The sequence below is a fragment of the Loxodonta africana genome, chromosome 2 (genome assembly GCF_030014295.1).
Source record: "Loxodonta africana isolate mLoxAfr1 chromosome 2, mLoxAfr1.hap2, whole genome shotgun sequence".
NCBI lineage: Eukaryota > Metazoa > Chordata > Mammalia > Proboscidea > Elephantidae > Loxodonta > Loxodonta africana.
Window position 1 is genome coordinate 203844449 of NC_087343.1, and position 18481 is coordinate 203862929.

General features: G+C 39.7%; 1 pseudogene; it reads left to right on the plus strand.

Moving 5' to 3' along the window:
- Nucleotides 1-7281, plus strand: part of LOC100658168 (olfactory receptor 2T11-like) — a 100118-nt pseudogene extending 92837 nt beyond the window's left edge.
- The last annotated feature ends 11200 nt before the right edge of the window (nt 7282-18481 follow it).

An 18481-nucleotide genomic window follows, 5' to 3' on the forward strand; every position in this document is an offset into this window, starting at 1 on the left:
GGTTTGGAATTGCATTGTATCTGTAGATCGCTTTGGATAAATAGACATTTTCACAATGTTGAGTCTTCCTGTTCATGAGCAAGGTATGCTTTTTCGCTTATGTAGGTTTCTTTTCATCATAGCAACCCTATAGGTCTCTTTTGGTTTCTTGCAGCAGTGCCTTGTAGTTTTCTTTGTACAGATGTCTTATGTTTCTGGTTAGATTTATTCCTAAGTATTTTATCTTCTTGGGGGCTTTTGTAAATGGTATTGATTTGGTGATTTTTTTCTTCGACTTTTTCTTTGTTGGCATAGAGGAATCCAACTGTTTTTTGTGGGTTTATCTTGTATTCTGAAATCTATTAGTTCCAGCAGTTTTCTTGTGGATTCTTTAGGGTTTTCTCTGAAAAAGATCATATCATCTGTAAATAGAGATACTTTTACTTCTACTTTACCAATTTGGATGCTCTGTATTTCTTTTTTAACCTAATTGCTCTGGCTAGGACTCCCAGAATTGAGGGCATTGATTGGGAAGAAACTGGGTCCTGAAACTTGGGATAGGGACATATGGGCAGATAATCAGGAAGCTGGAGACACTGAGCCCCTAAATTCTGTTGAATTATCACTCCTGCCAACAGAACCACGCCCATCTGAAGAGATTATTTCATGTTTGTCTGCTACACTACCCTGCCCATGAAAACCATTGGCTCCTCCACTCCCATTTAATGAGATTAGCCCTAGCTCAGCTGCTTTAAGGGGCCCTTGCTTGAGTCTTTGCCTGGGGCATCTCCTGAGTCAGATGCTTTACAAAGCAATGCTGAATGTTCTCAAAACAATTCCACACTACCAATTCTGTCTTCTAGGCCTCTAACTAGACTTAAGCCCCAGTGAGCCCCAAAAGGTGTAGTATAAAATGTGACCCAGAAGGATGTACACTACACTTTAAAAGAACTGCTTGACTTTTCTAATACATACAAACAGAAATCTGGAGACTATGTGTGGGAGTGGCTATTAAGGGTGTGGGGTAATGGTGCAAGGAACATAAAGATGGATCAGTCTGAGTTTATTGATATGGGTCCACTAAGCACAGAGTCTTCATTCAATATATCAGGTGTAGAAGTTAGGAAAGGTTCTAATAGTTTATTGGGTTGCTGAAGCATGGATTATGCGGTGGCCTACACTAAATCAAGTTGAAGTATCAGATCTGCCTTAGTATACTGTAGAAAAATGTATCCAGAGTCTTAGGAAAATTGGCATGCTAGAGTGGATTTATCAGGTTAGACCTGCAGACCCACATATAGAATACCTACAGGACACACCTTTTATCACAACTGTGAGAGAAAAATTTATGAAAGGAGCTCCAGCAACCTGGAAGACTGCTGTGATTACTATTTTATATAAATCAGTTTTGACAGCGGGAACAGCTATAGCAGAATTAAGACACCTAACTACAATGGTGTTGATTGGACCCTGTGGTAGTAGGGGCCAAGTGGCTGCACTCAATAGACAAAGAAAAGGTCCGTGTGTTTACAGTAATAGACAGCGAAGTCAAAGAAGTAATCAGAATAGTCTGCCTAGTGTGGAGTTATGGTGTTGGCTCCTTAGTCATGTTCCTAGGAGCGAAGTAGATAGGAAATCTGCTAAATATTTACTTGATCTGTACAAACAGATGAATTCTAGGTCAGGTTAAGGAAAGTTTAACTTGAATCGCCAGAATAGAGAGTCACAGGCCCTCAATCAACTCCTAGATTTGAGCAAGTTTAAAGACCCACAACCCATCGAATGAAGAGGAGGCCGGGTTCCCTTAGGAAGGACTCCAATACACTGCCAAAAATGTATACTGTTAATTTCTCTCCCAGACTTCCCCAAAATGATCTATGGCCTTTTATGAGGGTGACTGTTCACTGGGGAAAAGGAAATGATTGGACTTTTTGGGGATTATTGGATGCAGGATCTAAACTGACACTAATTCTGGAAGATCTAAAATGTCACTGTGGCAGGTTATTAATGGAGTCTTGGCTCCTGTCTGTCTCACAGTAGGTCCAGTGGGTCCCCGGACCCATCCTGTAGTGATTTTCCCAGTTCCAGAATGCATAATTAGAATAGATACACTCAGCAACTGGCAGGACCCCCATGTTAGATTCTTGACAAATAGAGTAAGGGATATTATGGTAGGAACAGCCAAGTGGAAGCCGTTAGAACTGCCCCTACCTAGGAAAATAGTAAACCAAAAGCAATACTGCATTCCTGGAGGGATTGCAGCGATTACTGCCACCATCAAGGACTTGAAGGATACAGGGGTGATTTCCAGCACATCCCCATTCAACTCGCCTATTTGGCCTGTGCAAAAAACAGATGGACCTTGGACAATGACAGTAGATTATCAAAAACTTAACCAGGTGGTGAATCCAATTGCAGTTTCTTTTCCAGATGTAGTTTCATTGCTTGAGCAAATTAATAAATCTCCTGGTACCTGGTATGCAGCTATTGATCTGGGTAATGCGTTTTTCTCCATACTTGTTTCACAGGACCATCAGAAGCAGTTTGCCTTCAGCTGGCAAGGCCAGCAAAGCACCTTCACTTACCTACCTCAGAGCTACATCAACTCTCCAGCCCTATATGATAATTTAGTCTGCAGGATCTTGATCACCTTTCCCTTCCACAAGATGGCACACTGGACAATTACATTGATAACATTATACTGATTGGAGCTAGTAAGGAATAAGTGTCAATGGTTCTTGACTTATAGATTAAACACTTGCATGCTAGAAGGTGGGAAATTAATCCCACAAAAATTCAGCTACTTTCAACCTCCATGAAATTTCTAGGTGTCCAGCAGTGTGGGGCATGTTGAGACATTTCTTCTAAAGTGAAGGATGTTATTGCATCTGACTGCTCCCACAACTGAAAAGAAGGCACAGTGCCTAGTGGGCCTCTTTGGACTTTGGAGGCAACATATTCCTCATTTGGCTGTGCTACTCTGGCCTATTTATCAAGTGATTCAAAAAGCTGCTAGTTTTGAGTGGGGCCCAGGACAAGAGAAGGCTCTGCAACAGGTTCAGGCTGCAGAGCAAGCCACTGTGCCACTTGGGCCACATGATCCAGCTGACTCAATGGTGCTTGAAGTGTCATTGGCAGATAGAGATGCTGTTTGGAGTCTTTGGCAGGCCCCTATTGGTCAATCACTGTGCAGACCTTAGGGTTTTGGAGCATTGCCCTGCCATCCTCTGCAGATAATGACTCTTCTTTTGAGAAACAGCTTTTGGCTTTTTACTGAGCCTTAGTAGAGTCTGAACACTTAACCATGGGACAGCGAGTCACCATTCAGACTCAAATTCCCATCATGAACTGGGTGTTGTCTAACCCACAGAGTCATAAAGTTGGACGTGCACAACAACACTCTATCATATAGGAGATTGGGCCTGAGCAGGACCTGAAGGCACAAGTAAGTTGCATGAAGTAGTTGCCCAAATACCCATGGTCTCCACTCCTGTCACATTATTTTCCATTTCCCAGTCTGCACCTATAGCCTCATGGAACTTTCCTTCTGATCAGTTGACTGAAGAAAAGAAAACTCTTGCCTGGTTTACAGATGGTTCTACATGATGTGCAGGCACCACTTGAAAATGGACCATGGCAGCTCTACAGCCCCTTTCTGGGCCCTCCCTGAAGGCCAGTGGTGAAGGGAAATCCTCCCAGTGGGCAGAATTTCAAGCAGTCACCTGGTCGCGTTGCTTGGAAGGAGAAATGGCCAGATGTGTGATTGTATACTGATTCATGGGTTGTGGCCAATGGTTTGGCTGAAAGGTAAGGAATTGGGAAGGATGTGATTGGAAAATCTAGACGAGGGTTTATGGGGAAGAGGTATGTGGATAGATCTCTCTGAATGGGCTAAAGAACTGAAGATATTTGTGTCTCATGTGAATGCTCACCATAGGTGACCTCAGCACAGGATGATTTTAACAATCAAATGGATAGGATAACACTTTCTGTGGAAACCGGTCATCCTCTTTCCCCAGCTATTCCTGTCATTGCTGAATGGGTTCATGAGTGAAAAGTGACCACGGGCAGAGATGGGCCCAGCAACATGGACTTCCACTCACCAAAGCTGACTTGGCTACAGTCACTGCTGAGTGCCCAATCTACTGGCAGCAGAGACCAAAACTGAGTATGCAATATGTCACCATTCCTTGAGGTGATCAGCCAGCAACCTAGTGGCAAGTTGATTACATTGGACCACTTCCATCCTGGAAAGGACAGTGGTTTGTCCTTACTGGAATAGACACTCTCAATATGGATTTGCTTCCCTGCATGCAGTGCTTCTGCCAAAACTACCACCTGTGGACTTACAGAACGCCTTATCCACCATCATGGTATCCCACACAGCATTGCTTTGGATGAAGGGGCTCACTTCACAGCAAATGAAGTGTGACAGTGGGCCCACGCTCATGGAATTCACTGATCTTACCATGTTCCTCCTCATCCTGAAGCAGCTGGCTTGATAGAATGAGGTATTGGCCTCCTAAAGACACAATTACAGCACCGGTTAGGTGGCAATACCCTGCAGGGTTGTGGCAGTGTTCTCCAGGAGGCTGTATATGCTCTAAACCAGCGTCCAATATATGGTGCAGTTTCTCCCATAGCCAGGATCCATGGGTTCAGGAATCAAGGGGTAGAAATGGGATTGGCACCACTCACTATTACCCCAAGTGACCCACTTGCAAGATTTTTGCTTCCTGTCCCCGCGACCTTATGTTCTGTAGGTCTAGAGGTCTTAGTTCCAAAGGGAGGAATGCTTCCATCTGGGGACGCATCACTGATCCCATTGAACTGGAAGCTAAGAATGACACCTCACCACTTTGGGCTCCTTATGCCTCTGGATCAACAGACAAAGAAGGGACTTATCGTACTGGCTGGTGTGATTAATTCTGCTTATCAAGGGGAAATCAGGGTAATATTACATAATGGAGGTAAAGAAGAGTATGTCTGGAATTCAGGGGGTCCCTTAGTACTACCATGCTCTGTGATTAAAATCAATGGAAAACTACAGCAACCCAATTCCAACATGACTACTAAAGGCCCAGACCCTTCAGGAATGATGTTTTGGGTCACCCCACCAGGCAAAGAACCAAGACCAGATGAGGTGCTTGCTGAGGGCAAAGGGAATATGGAATGAGCGGTGGAAGAAGGTAGCTCTAAATACCAGTTAAGTCCATGTGGCCAGTTTCAGAAACAAGGACAGTAATTGTTATGAGTGTTTCTACTTTGTATGTGTGTATCAGATATTTTTGTTTTCTCTGCTTATAAAATATAAGGTGCAAATGGGACTAGTGTGTTTTCAGTTGTACATGTGTTAGTTATATAATATTAGGTGCGAGTATGACTTTGTAATTTTCTTTACTTGGAGATTATGTATGGTTTGGGGAGATGTGTACAGGTGCCAAGTTGACAAGTGATGGACTGTGATGGTTAAGATTGTGTCAACTTGGCTGGGCCATGATTCTCTGTGTTTATATGTGATCACCCCCATGATGAGATCTGCATGAGTATCCAATCAGTTGAAAGGCAATTTACTTCAGTATGTGGGGTGCATCCGAATATAAGTGGACATTCTGAGTTTTGCTTGCTCTGGACCCTGCAACTATCTCCTGTTCGTCTGACCTCTGGTTCTTGGGATTTGAGCTAGCAGGTTATCTGTTGATCTTGGGGTTCATTGATCTTCACAGCCTATGAGCAACAGCCCTGCTTTCCAACCTGCTGATGTTGAGTTCATCAGCCCCTGCAGCCTCTATCCTGATCCAGGAACTTGGGATATTCCAGCCTCTACAATCATGTGAGACATTTCCTTGATATAAAATCTCTGTCCCTATATATTTATGCACTTTACTTGTTTTCCTTCTCTAGGGAGCCCAGCCTAAGACACACACCAAGCACACCACACACAGACACACGCAAATACACAGACATGCACACACAATTAACAAATACACAGACACACAGACACACAGACACACACACACAATTAACATGAAAAATATGCATATCTGTTCCTAAAAGACATTGGCCATTCTACCCCTGGGAATTTCTCACCAGCCACTGTTCTCCAAAAAATCCAGTCAATTCAACTCTTTCTGTCCTTTCCCTATGGTTGGTTCATGCTTGCACCATCTCCAAATCCAGGTTAATATTGATGCAAAGGTTTTACATCTTCCAGCCTTCAGTTTCTGAGCCTCAACTTTCATATCCAAAGTTGCCTAGTAAAGTGTTTCCCAAAAGAGAGAGAACTTATTTAACAAAAATCTCTGGTGTTGTTAAAAAGTTTTTTTGAATTAATAGCGATGTTCAAAGGAAGTGTTCTGATAAAGGTATAAGAAAATAAAAGCTAGAACACCTCACACACTCTTTTCTGTTGTTTTCTCTACACCTTCTAGTTCAAGTATGAGATCAGAGCATGGAGAGAGGGAATGGAGCCCTGACTGATTTCTTCCTCTTGGAGCTTTTCCCAAGAGCTGCAGTCTCTCAGCATCCTCATCACTTCCATTCTTCTTGTCTATATCTTCGCCTTCACTGGAAACACCATCCTGATCTTCCTGATCTGGGTGGACTTCCACCCCTACGCTCCCATGTACATACTGCTCAGCTGTTTCTTTCTCATTGACTTGGCCTTAATTTTCACCACAGTCCCAAAAATGGCCATCAACTTTTTCTCTGGGAAGAAATACATCTCAAAAGTTGTCTGTGGAACACAGAATTTCTTCTTCTTTGTCTTTGTGGGTGTTGAGTGTCTCCTTTTGACCCTCATGTCTTATGACTGCTATGTAGCTATCTGCAACCCCCCTGAGATATCCAGTTATCGTGAACCCTAGAGTCTGACTGTTGATGGTCCTAGTGTTGTAGGGTGGCGGTACCTTGAATTCCCTCATCAAAACCATTTATACCATGCATTTTTCTCTTCTGTGGCTCCAGGGAGATCCAACACTTTTTTCGCGAGATGCCTGCTGTCCTGAAGCTCTCTTGTGAAGAGATTTCCTTGTCTGAGACAGTGTTATCTGTCATCTGCATTGTGTTTGTTCTTCCCTTGGGACTCACCATGGTTTCCTACATGCTATCTTTCTCAAAGTCCTCCACATGAATTCATCGGAGGGCAGGAAGAAAGCATTGCCCACCTGCTCCTCTCATCTGGCTGCAGTGATCCTCTATTATGGACCAGCCATGATCATCTACATGACCTCTCACTCCTTTCACACTTCAGATCAAGATGAAATACTCTCCATAATTAATGACTCTTCACCGCCATGCTGAAACCCCTCATTTACAGTCTGAGGAACAAGGAGGTGCTGGCCTTCCTGAAAAAAAAAAAAATAACGGAAGATTTATTTTGAGGTAGAAACCAGTAGCCTCTCATCGATACAGAAACTCTTGACTACAAAGTAGGAGATTAGCCACATCTTCACACTTATAGCATCTAATTTATCTCCTAAGGTGTCCACACGACTTTGACTATTAACTTTGCATAAGTAATCTGAGAATCTGAATTCCTAGGCATGGCCCTGGCATGGACACCTGTCAGCTATGTGACCTAAGAACTTTATTTAACTTCTCTGTGCCAAATGAGGAATCGAAGATCATTTTCAGGTCTAAAATTTTTCAAGATTCTATCCTAAAGTTCTATGACACTGATAGGCATCTATACAAGCCTCAATCTCTGGTTCATATGTCAAAAATGGACTTAAAATGTTTGCTTATTTGCATCAACTGGTCTCAACCCACCTGGATAAAAGGAGAATGAAGAACACTAAGAACACAAGGTGATTATGAGCCCAAGAGACAGAAAGGGCCACCTGAACCAGTGACTACATCATCCTGAGACCAGAAGAACTAGATGGTGCCCAGCTACAACCGATGACTGCCCTGACAGGGAACACAACAGAGAACCCCTGAGGGAGCAGGACAGCAGTGGGATGCAGACCTCAAATTCTCATAAGACCAGACTTAATGGTCTGAGACTGGAAGGACCACAGTAGTCATGGCCCCCAGACCTTCTGTTGGCCCAGGACAGGAACCATTCCCGAAGCCAACTCTTCAGACATGGATTGGACTGGACAATGTGTCAGAGAGGGATGCTGGTGAGGAGTGAGCTTCTTGGATCAGGTGGACACTTGAGACTATGTTGGCATCTCATGCCTGGAGGGGAGATGAGAGGGTGGAGGGGGTTAGAAGCTGGGGAAAAGGACACGAAAAGAGAGAGTGGAGGGAGAGAGCAGGCTGTCTCATTAGGGGGAGAGTAATTGGGAGTGTGCAGCAAGGTGTATATGGGTTTTTGTGTGAGAGACTGACTTGATTTGTAAACTTTCACTTAAAGCACAATAAAAATTATTTAAAAAAAAGTTTGCTTATTTGTAAAAATTGATACTTTGCCTCTGCCATAATTAAGTTTCTCTAGGCTTTTTGGTAGAAGTATGATTTCCCCCCAAAGTTATCTGTGACCAATTCATTAAGAAAAACATTTTCAAAAGGAAAACAAAGGATTTACAGGTTTTGAGCCAACACATTCTGAGAACCAGAAATAAGTAATTTGTTCTTCATGCTGCCATGTTCCCTGGGAGATCATGGGACCATCCTGCTATTTTATATAGGACTTGCCCTGGCTTGAAAAACAGTGCCTTATGAGAAAGGTTTTCTTTTTATGAGAAAGGTGTGATGGAAAAAGTAGCAAGGAGTTGGTGGTGGGCTGCTGCTAGACTTGCTGGTCACAGCTGTGAGCTATTGCTATCTCTAAGTAAAGAGATACTGAAAGAATCATCTCCAGTGAATTCTTAAAGACATTCCATGAGTGTAACTGGTTGAGTTAGTCTGTTCAAATAAAATATAAGAAAAAAAGTTTGTCAAACCCATAGTTCTGTATTATGTAGACCAAAAAAGAGGTGTCCATCAACTAAATATCCTATTTTTTCTTATGATGGTTTGGACATCATGGATACATTAAGTTATGGGTTCTCAGGGTTTGAGACCCTACTAGAGTCTCCACAAGAATAATGTGTTGGGTTCCCTTCTCCTCATTCCTGCCTTTGTGCCTGATCAGTGTTCTTCATATGCTAGTACTTACTAGTAGTATTAATTTACTGTGTGAGATTGGAAATGAATCTCATTTATCAAAGTATATGAACTAAGTCCATATCCTTACAACAGTCTTTTTGCTAGTTTGAGTTGTTAAGTTAATGAATGGGAGGGAGAAGAAAAAAGGGAGGGAAAGGAGTAGAAAGAGGAAGAAGAGGAGGAGAATTATTTTCTTCTTTTTAGTAGTGAAATTTGCCCATTTTCAGTCACCTCATTTTAAAATGTGGGCTGTTAACTACAGTTGGAAGTGACCAAGGGGAAAAAAATTTAGCAAAAGTCATCACCACTCCTAGTTAATGTTTGATGAGGAATAATTTAAACCAAAAACCAAACCATTTGCCTTCGAGTTGATTCTGACTCATACAGATCCTGTAGGACAGAGTAGAACTGCTCTATAAAGTTCCCAAGGCTGTAATTCTTACAGAAGCAGACTGCCACATCTTCCTCCCATGGAGTGGCTGACGAGTTCAAACCACCAACCTTTCAGTTAGCAGCAGAGCACTTAACCACTGCACCACCAGGGCTCCTGTGAGGAGTGATTTAGCCACCATCAAAACCCAAAGGCAGACTATCACACAGAAGCACTGTAAGGATACAATGGGAGATTCTTAGTTTGAGTCATGATGGCTGAATTCTAATGTGAACACAGCAATAATTAGTGTATCATATTGGTTACAATCATACATTGTCACCATCACCAACTGTTGTATTTTAATAGTGTATTGCACATTTCAAAGAGCTTACCTGGCCACTAGGAGTTGATTTTACAAAGTTAGGCAAATAACTTTTCAGTTATAGGTATTATTTTTAAATTAAACATTTACTTGCCACTAACTAGTTATGTGAGTTAGTCATTTAGTCTTTGATCTTTTACTAAACAGGAGACATCAAACAACTATCATCTATGGGCCTAATTTTCATCATATAGGCCCAAAACAACATCTTTTTGTAACACTTCAAATTCTAAAATTTTATTAATCAATTGTGAAGTTATGGAAACCATAATAAAAATATATGAAATATTATGTCCATCAGAAAGGAGAATTTAATGTCAGAGAACTTTCTGCCAAATGCTAAAGCATGTTGTGTAGTAAGCCATCTCCATAAACTAGGAAGTCTATAACAATATTCCAATATCCTAGTATCTAATGTTGGAAGTCAGCCTCGCTCCTTAAGAGAAAGAATGAAACTCAAGGATTTCAGTATTGTGTTCTGGTCCAGTTTAGGAATCATTCTTTCAATTCTTTCAAAAGCAACATAAGATGAGGCTTTTTCGTGTGCATTATTTCATTTACACAATCCAAAAGCAATGCAAGATAGTTATTCTATCTTCCATAACTGTTATGGATTGAATTGTGTCACCACAAAATATATACGTTGTAAATCCTAAATCTCTATGCTTAGGGGTGCAATCCCATTTGGAAATAAGAATTTCTTTATTATGTGAATAACACGGTATCAGGGTAGGGTGTGTCTTAAGCCAATTGCCTTTGAAGTATAAAAAGAGCAGATTAGACACAGGGAAGTATGAATGGGGTAAAGATAGATGCCACATGAATATCTCTAAGGAATCGAACCAATGCTGAAAAGAGACAAAGATTTTCCCCAGAGTCAACAGAGAGAGAAAGCCTTACCATAGAGCTGGGCCCTGAACTCAGACTTCTAGACTCCTAAACTGTGAGAAAATGAATTTATGTTTGTTAATGCCACATGGATTGAATAGTATCCCCCCAAAATGTGTGTCAAATTGGCTAGGCCATGATCCCCCGTATTGTATGATTGTTCACCATTTTGTCGTCTGATATGATTTTCCTGTGTGTTGTAAATCCTATCTCTATGAAGTTAATGAGGCAGGATTAGAAGCAGTTATGTTAGTGAGTAAGGACTCAATCTACAAAATTAGGTTGTGTGTTAAGCCAATCTCTTTTGAGATATAAAAGAGAGAAGGGGGCAGAGAGACATGGGGATCTCATACCACCAAGAAACCAAAGCCAGGAGAATAGTGCATCCTTTGGATCCAGGGTCCCAGTGCTGAGAAGCCCCTTGATCAGGAAGATTGATAACAAATATCTTCCCCCAGAGCCAATAGAGAGACAAAGCCTTGCCCTGGAGCTAGCACCCTGAATTCAGATTTCTAGCCTCCTAGACTGTGAGGGGATAAATATTTTTTGTTAAAGACATTCACTTGTGTATTTCTGTTATAGCAGCACTAGATAATTAAGACAGATACTCACTTGTATTTTTGTTGTAACAGCACTAAGAAACTAAGATAATGAGTTCCAGAGACATTTAGTAATTTACTCCATTTTACAAAGGCTTCTTACCAGGCTTTTCAACATTGAATCTGAGAATGGTGAAGATCAGAGATTGAGGGTAGAATATTTAGGATGATGGTGGTTACTGGTAGAGAAAGGAGATACTTTTCTGGCATTAAACCATTTAGAATTCCCATGTGTATACACTATGGAAGAAACAAGGGACAATATTCCTGAAGTGGGGTACCCATTTGTTTGGTGTAAGTGTGTGTGTGTGAGAGAGAGAGAAAAAGCGAGAGAGTTGTAGTAACAAGGGAATATGAAAAGACTAGGAAAAAAGATGAAACAAGGCTCATATCAAGCAATATGTCTTTCAAACACATTCCACAACCAGAAAGTTATATGGGTTAGGATACAAATATCATCCTAGAGTGTGGTGTAAAATTCATTCAGAGAATTATCTAAATCAGAAAATTAGATTTCTTTTCTTCTATCTCCTGGCCATTCAAAGAAAAGATAACCTAGAAACAAGTGGGTTAGTTAAGGAAAAGATAGGTCTATGCTGAATGCTTTTATTTTGTGAAAGGCCATTATGACAGCCCAGGCTCCTGAGCGTCAGAATGGATGTGGCTATGAGATGCAAAAGGATATGTTCCAAGGACAAATATTGATTTCTTTTTAGTTCTAGTACCCTTATTTATCACTGCAAAGCTTCTCCTATGTGCCTTAGATCCACACCGTACTATGAACCAGACAAAATAACCAGAATTAAATTAATTGCTACTTAATTATCTTTTTTAAAATTCCATTTTTAAGAATTTTAGTTAATTTATTTCCATGAAATTACAATAAATCACAGTGTTGTATGTGGGGAGGTTCTAGAGTTCTCTATGTATTCATAATATTTTGTTCCAACCAATCCCCACACAGCTATTCATTGATAATAGAAGAACATGAAGAGGTAAGGGTATTAATGTGAATTAAGTTACTTACAGAATTGATCCAGAAATGCACGGTTCAACATAAGGAAATCTGTCAATGCAATATATCACATTAACGTAATGAAGAAAGAAACACATAATCGTTTCAGTTGATGCAGAAAAACACTTGACAAAATGAATGCCTTTTCATTATAAAAGCACTCAAGGCCAAGATGATGGAATAGCGAGATGCTTCCGGCGATCCCTCTTACAACAAAGACCCAAAAAATCAAGTGAAACAATTATATTTATGACAAGCTAGGAGCCCTGAACATTGAAGGCAAAGTTAGAAAACGGGCTGAGTGGTATGGGGAGAGTGAGGTGGTTCAGAAGCAGAGAGGAGTTGCTGGACCTGAATCACTGAGATCCCTCTCGCACCATTCCCAGGAGCGGCTGCAGCAGGTTGGTAGTAGCATTTGGCCGCAGTTTCCTCAGGGAGAAGCAGCCAGCTGCACAGCCTACTCACACCTCCAGAACCAGAGAAGAACAGTGCTCTAGGCAAAACTAAGAGTGCTCTCTCTGCAAAACTAAGTATTTGTGTGTATTTTACTGAGCCCCCAGCCCTCAAAACAGCTTCGGTGGCTGTTGATTTCCCTGGGCCTGAGACAGGCCCATTTGAGCACCCTGAGCCATGCTCCCAGTCTTGAAGGAGGAATAAATTCACATTAGGGGGAAAAGATAATTTGCCAGCTCCACTAACTGGGGAAGGTCAGGACAGAAGTGGCTCCTGTCCAGACATAAACAGTCTGTTGACTTTGAATAACTTTCCACCCTGCAGGGACCTTTGTGAGCCTGTTTCAGGAGAATAGGCCCTTGCTGGCAGACTTCAACTGTTTAAGCTGTGTGGTGGAGAGGGGGGTGTTTGATATTTGACACCGCTTTGCCTATTAAACAGGGTCCTCACCTACCCACATCAGGGGCCTAAGGCCTGGTGGCTCCATTCAGCTCACCCATCCACCCTCGACAAGGGTCCAAGGATAACTGGTACTTCCCAGCCCTTAAAAACTAAAGCATTGGGTTCCCATGGTCCATCCGCAGAACGCACCCACCTGTATGCTCTAGAGAATAGGGAAGCAATTTCCTCAGAGACACTCGAGGGATGGTTCTCAGCCCTCTGACATGTTTAGAGCATGACCCCCTGCTGCAATCAGATACCAATACCTTCACCAAACATCACTGCCCCCTAAGACTGTATGACAGAGACTGTATCATACACTTGATGATCAGCTAACTGGACACCTGAGCTGAATCCACACAAGAAAAGTGAATGAACTCATAGGCTCATATACTGGATAATAGCCGTAGCCATCTGGTGACAGGACGTCAGAGCTCCAAAGATGAAAATAATCAAGCTAGCTCACTCAAGCAACACATCTGGGCAAACCAAAACTAAACAAAGTAAGAAAATAAGATACTGTAAGCAAACGTAAAATAAACTAATATGATAACTTATAGACAGCTCAGAGACAACAGTCAATATCAAACCACATAAACAAACAGACTATGATCACTTCAAAAAGCTCTCAACACAGAAAATCAAAGGATCTCCTGGATGAAGGTGCCTTCCTGGAATTACCAGATGCAGAATACGAAAGATTAATATATAGAACTCTTTCGAGGCACCAGAGAGAAGATTAGGCAATATACAGAACAAGCCAAGAAACACACAGAAAAAACAGTTGAAGAAATTAAAAAGGTTATTCAAGAACGTAAGGAAAAATTTAATAAGCTGCAAGAATCTGCAGAGAGACAGCATTCAGAAATTCAGATTAATAATAAAACTACAGAATTAGACAACTCAATAGAAAGTCAGAGGAGCAGAATCGAGTAAGTGGAAGGCAGAATTAGTGACCTTGAAGATAAAGAACTTGGCACCAATATATTTGAAGAAAAATCAGATAAAAGAATTTTAAAAAATGAAGAAAACTTAAGAATCATGTGGGATTCTATCAAGAGAAATAACCTACGAGTGATTGGAGTACCAGAGCAGGGATAAATAACAGAAAACAGAGAGAATTGTTGAAGATTTGTTGGCAGAAAACTTCGCTGATGTCATGAAAGACGAGAAGATATCTATCCAAGATGTTCAACGAACTCCACATAAGGTAGATTTTAAAAGAAAGTCACCAAGACATATTATAATCAAACTTGCTGAAACCAAAGATAAAGAGAGAATTTTAAGAACAGCTAGGGATAAACAAAAAGTCACCTACAAAGGAAAGTCAATAAGAATAAGCTTGGACTACTTGGAGGAAACCATTAAGGCAAGAAGGCAATAGGATGACTTATATAAAGTACGGAAGGAAAAAAATTGCCAGCCAAGAACCAGATATCCAGCAAAACTGTCTCTCAAATATGAAGGCAAAATTAGGACATTTCCAGATAAACAGAAGATTAGGGCATTCATAATAACCAAACCAAAGCTACAAGAAATACTAAAAGGAGTTCTTTGGTTAGAAAATTAATAATATCAGGTATCAACCCAAGACTAGAACACCAGACAGAGCAATCAGATGTTAACCCAGACAGGGAAACCACAAGAATAAATCAAGATTAAAAAGTGCTCAAAACAGGAAAATAGTGATGTCATTATGTAAAAGAGACAACATTAAAATAAAAAAGAGGGAATAAGAAATGTAGTCATAGATCTTTCACATGAACAGGAAGATAAGGTGATATAAAGAAATAAAAGTTAGGTTTAAACTTAGAAATATAAGGGTAAATATTAAGGTAAACACAAAGAAGAATAACAATTCTACTCAGCAAAATAAAATACAGGAAAAAAAATACAGACTCAGTAGAAACAAAATCAACACCAACGAATAATAGGAAAAGACAATATAAAAAGATAAACTACTCAGCACAAAAAATTAACTGGGAAAAAGAAAGTGTCAACAATACACAAAAAAGACATCAAAATGACAGAATGAACTCATACCTATCCAAAATTACACTGAATGTAAATGGACTAAATGCACCAATAAAGAGACAGACAGTGGCAGAATGGATAAAAAAACATGGTCTGTGTATTTGCTGCCTACGAGAGACACATCTTAGAGACACAAGCAAGCTAAAACTCAAAGGATGGAAAAAATATATCAATCAAACAAGAACCAAAAAAGAGCAGGAGTGGCAACATTAATTTCTGGCAAAATAGAATTTAAAGTTAAATCCACCATAAAAGATAAGGAAGGACACTATATAGTGATTAACGGGACAATATAACAGGAGGATATAACCATATTAAATATTTATACACCCAAAGACAGGGCTGCAAGATATATAAAACAAACTCTAACAGCATTGAAAAGTGACATAGCTCCATGATTATAGTAGAAGACTTCAACACACCACTTTTGGTGAAAGGCAGGACATCCAGAAAGAAGCTCTGCAAAGACATGAAAAATCTAAATGCCACAATCAACCAACTTGAACTCAGAGACATATACAGAACACGCCACTCAACAGCAACCAAGTATACTTTCTTTTCTAGTGCACATGGAACATTCTGTACAATAGACCACATATTAGGTCATAAAACAAACCTCTGCAGAATCTAAAACTTTAAAATATTACAGAGCATCTTCTCTGACCATAAGGCCATAAAAGTAGAAATCAATAAGAGAAAAAGCAGGGAAAAGAAATCAAACACTTGGAAACTGAACAATACCCCACTCAAAAAAGATTGGATTATAGAAGACATTAAGGATGGAATAAAGAAATTCATAGAATCCAATGAGAATGAAAACACTTCCTATCAGAACTTTTGGGACACAGTGAAAGCAGTGCTCGGAGGTCAATTTATTTCAATAAATGCACACATTCAAAAAGAAGAAAGGGCCAAAATCAAAGAATTATCCCTCCAACTTGAACAAATAGAAAGAGAGTAACAAAAGAAACCCTCGGGCCCTAGAAGAAAGCAAATAATAAAAATTAGAACTGAACTGAATGAAACAGAAAACAGAAAAACAATTGAAAGAATTAACAAGACCAAAACCTGGTTCTTTGAAAAAATTAACAAAATTAATAAACCATTGGCCAAACTGACAAAACAAAAACAGGATAGGAAGCAAATAACCCAAATAAGAAGTGAGATGGAAGATATTAAAACAGACCTAACTGAAATTAAAAAGATCATATCAGATTACTACAAAAAATTATACTCTAACAAATTTGAAAAACTAGAAGAAATGGATGAATTCCTAGAAAAACACTACCTACCTAAACTAACACAAACAGAGGTAGAACAACTAAATAAACCAATAACGAAAGGAGAGATTGAAAAGCTAATAAAAAAAAAAAACTCCCAACAAATGAAAGCCCTGGACTGGGTGGCTTCACTGCAGAGTTCTACCAAACTTTCAGAGAAGCTGTAACACAACTACTACTAAATATTTTCCAGGGCATAGAAAAGGACGGAATGCTCCCAAACTCATTTTGTGAAGCCAGCATATCCCTGATACTAAAACCAGGTAAAGACACCACCAAAAAAAAAAAAAAAAAGATAATTACAGACCTATATCCCTCATGAACTTAGATGCAAAAATCCTCAACAAAATTCTAGCCAATAGAATTCAACAACATATCAAAAAAAGAATTCACCGTGACCAAGTGGGATTCACACCAGGTATGCAGGGATGGTTCAACATTAGAAAAACAATTAATGTAATCCATCATATAAGTAAAACAAAAGATAAGAACTGCATGATTTTATGAATCGATGCAGAAAAGGCATTTGACAAAGTTCAACACCCATTCATGATAAAAACTTCCAGCAAAATAGGAATAGAAGGAAAATTCCTCAACATAATAAAGGGCATTTATACAAAGCCAACATCATCCTAAATGGAGAAAGTCCGAAAGCATTCCCCTTGAGACTGGGAACCAGTCAAGGATGTCCTTTATCACCACCCTTATTCAACATTGTGCTAGAGGTCCTAGCCAGAACAATTAGTCTAGATAAATAGAAATAAAGAGCATCCAGATTGTCAAGGAAGAAGTAAAAGTATCTCTATTTGCAGATGACGTGACCTTATACACAGAAAAACCTAAGGAATCCTCAAGAAAACTACTGAGACTAATAGAAGAGTTCAGCAGAATATCAGGATACAAGATAAACATATGAAAATCAGTTGGATTCCTCTACACCAAAAAAAAGAACATCGAAGAAGAAATCACTAAATCAATACTATTTACAGAAGCCCCAAGAAGATAAATTACTTAGGAATAAATCTTACCAGAGATGTAAATGACCTATACAAAGAAAACTACTGCAAGAAACCAAAAGAGACCTACATAATTAGAAAAACATACCTTGCTCATGGATAGGAAGACTTAACATTGTAAAAATATCTATTCTACCAAAAGCCATCTATAGATACAATGCAATCTGATCCAAATTCCAATGACATTTTTTAATGAGATGGAGAAACAAATCATTAACTTCATATGGAAGGGAAAGAGGCCTCAGATAAGAAAGCATTACTGAAAAACAAGAACAAAGTTGGAGGCCTCACTCTACCTGATTTTAGAACCTATTATACCTCCACAGTAGTGAAAACAGCCTTGTATTGGTACAACAACAGATACATAGACCAATGGAACAGAATTGAGAATCCACACATAAATCCATTCACGTATGAGCGGCTGATATTTGACAAAAGCCCAAAGTCATTTAAATGGGGGAAAAGACAGTCTTTTTAACAAATGGTGCTGGCATAACTGGATATCCATCTTCAAAAAAATGAAAGAAGACCCATATTTCACACCATGCACGAAAACTTACTCAAAATGGATCAAAGACCAAATATAAAATCTAAAATGATAAAGATCATGGAAGAAAAAATAGTAACAATGCTAGGAGCCCTAATATGCAGCATAAACAGTACACAAAACATTACTAACAATGCAGAAGAGAAACCAGAAAACTGGGAGCCCCTAAAAATCAAACACCTATGCTCATCCACAGACTTCACCAAAACAGTAAAAAGATTTCCTACAGACTGGAAAAACATTTTTAGCTATAACATTTCCTATCAGAGTCTGATCTCTAAAATCTACATGGTACTGCAAAAACTCAACAACAAAAAGACAAATAACCCAATTAAAAAATGGGTAAAGGATATGAACAGAAACTTCACTAAAGAAGAC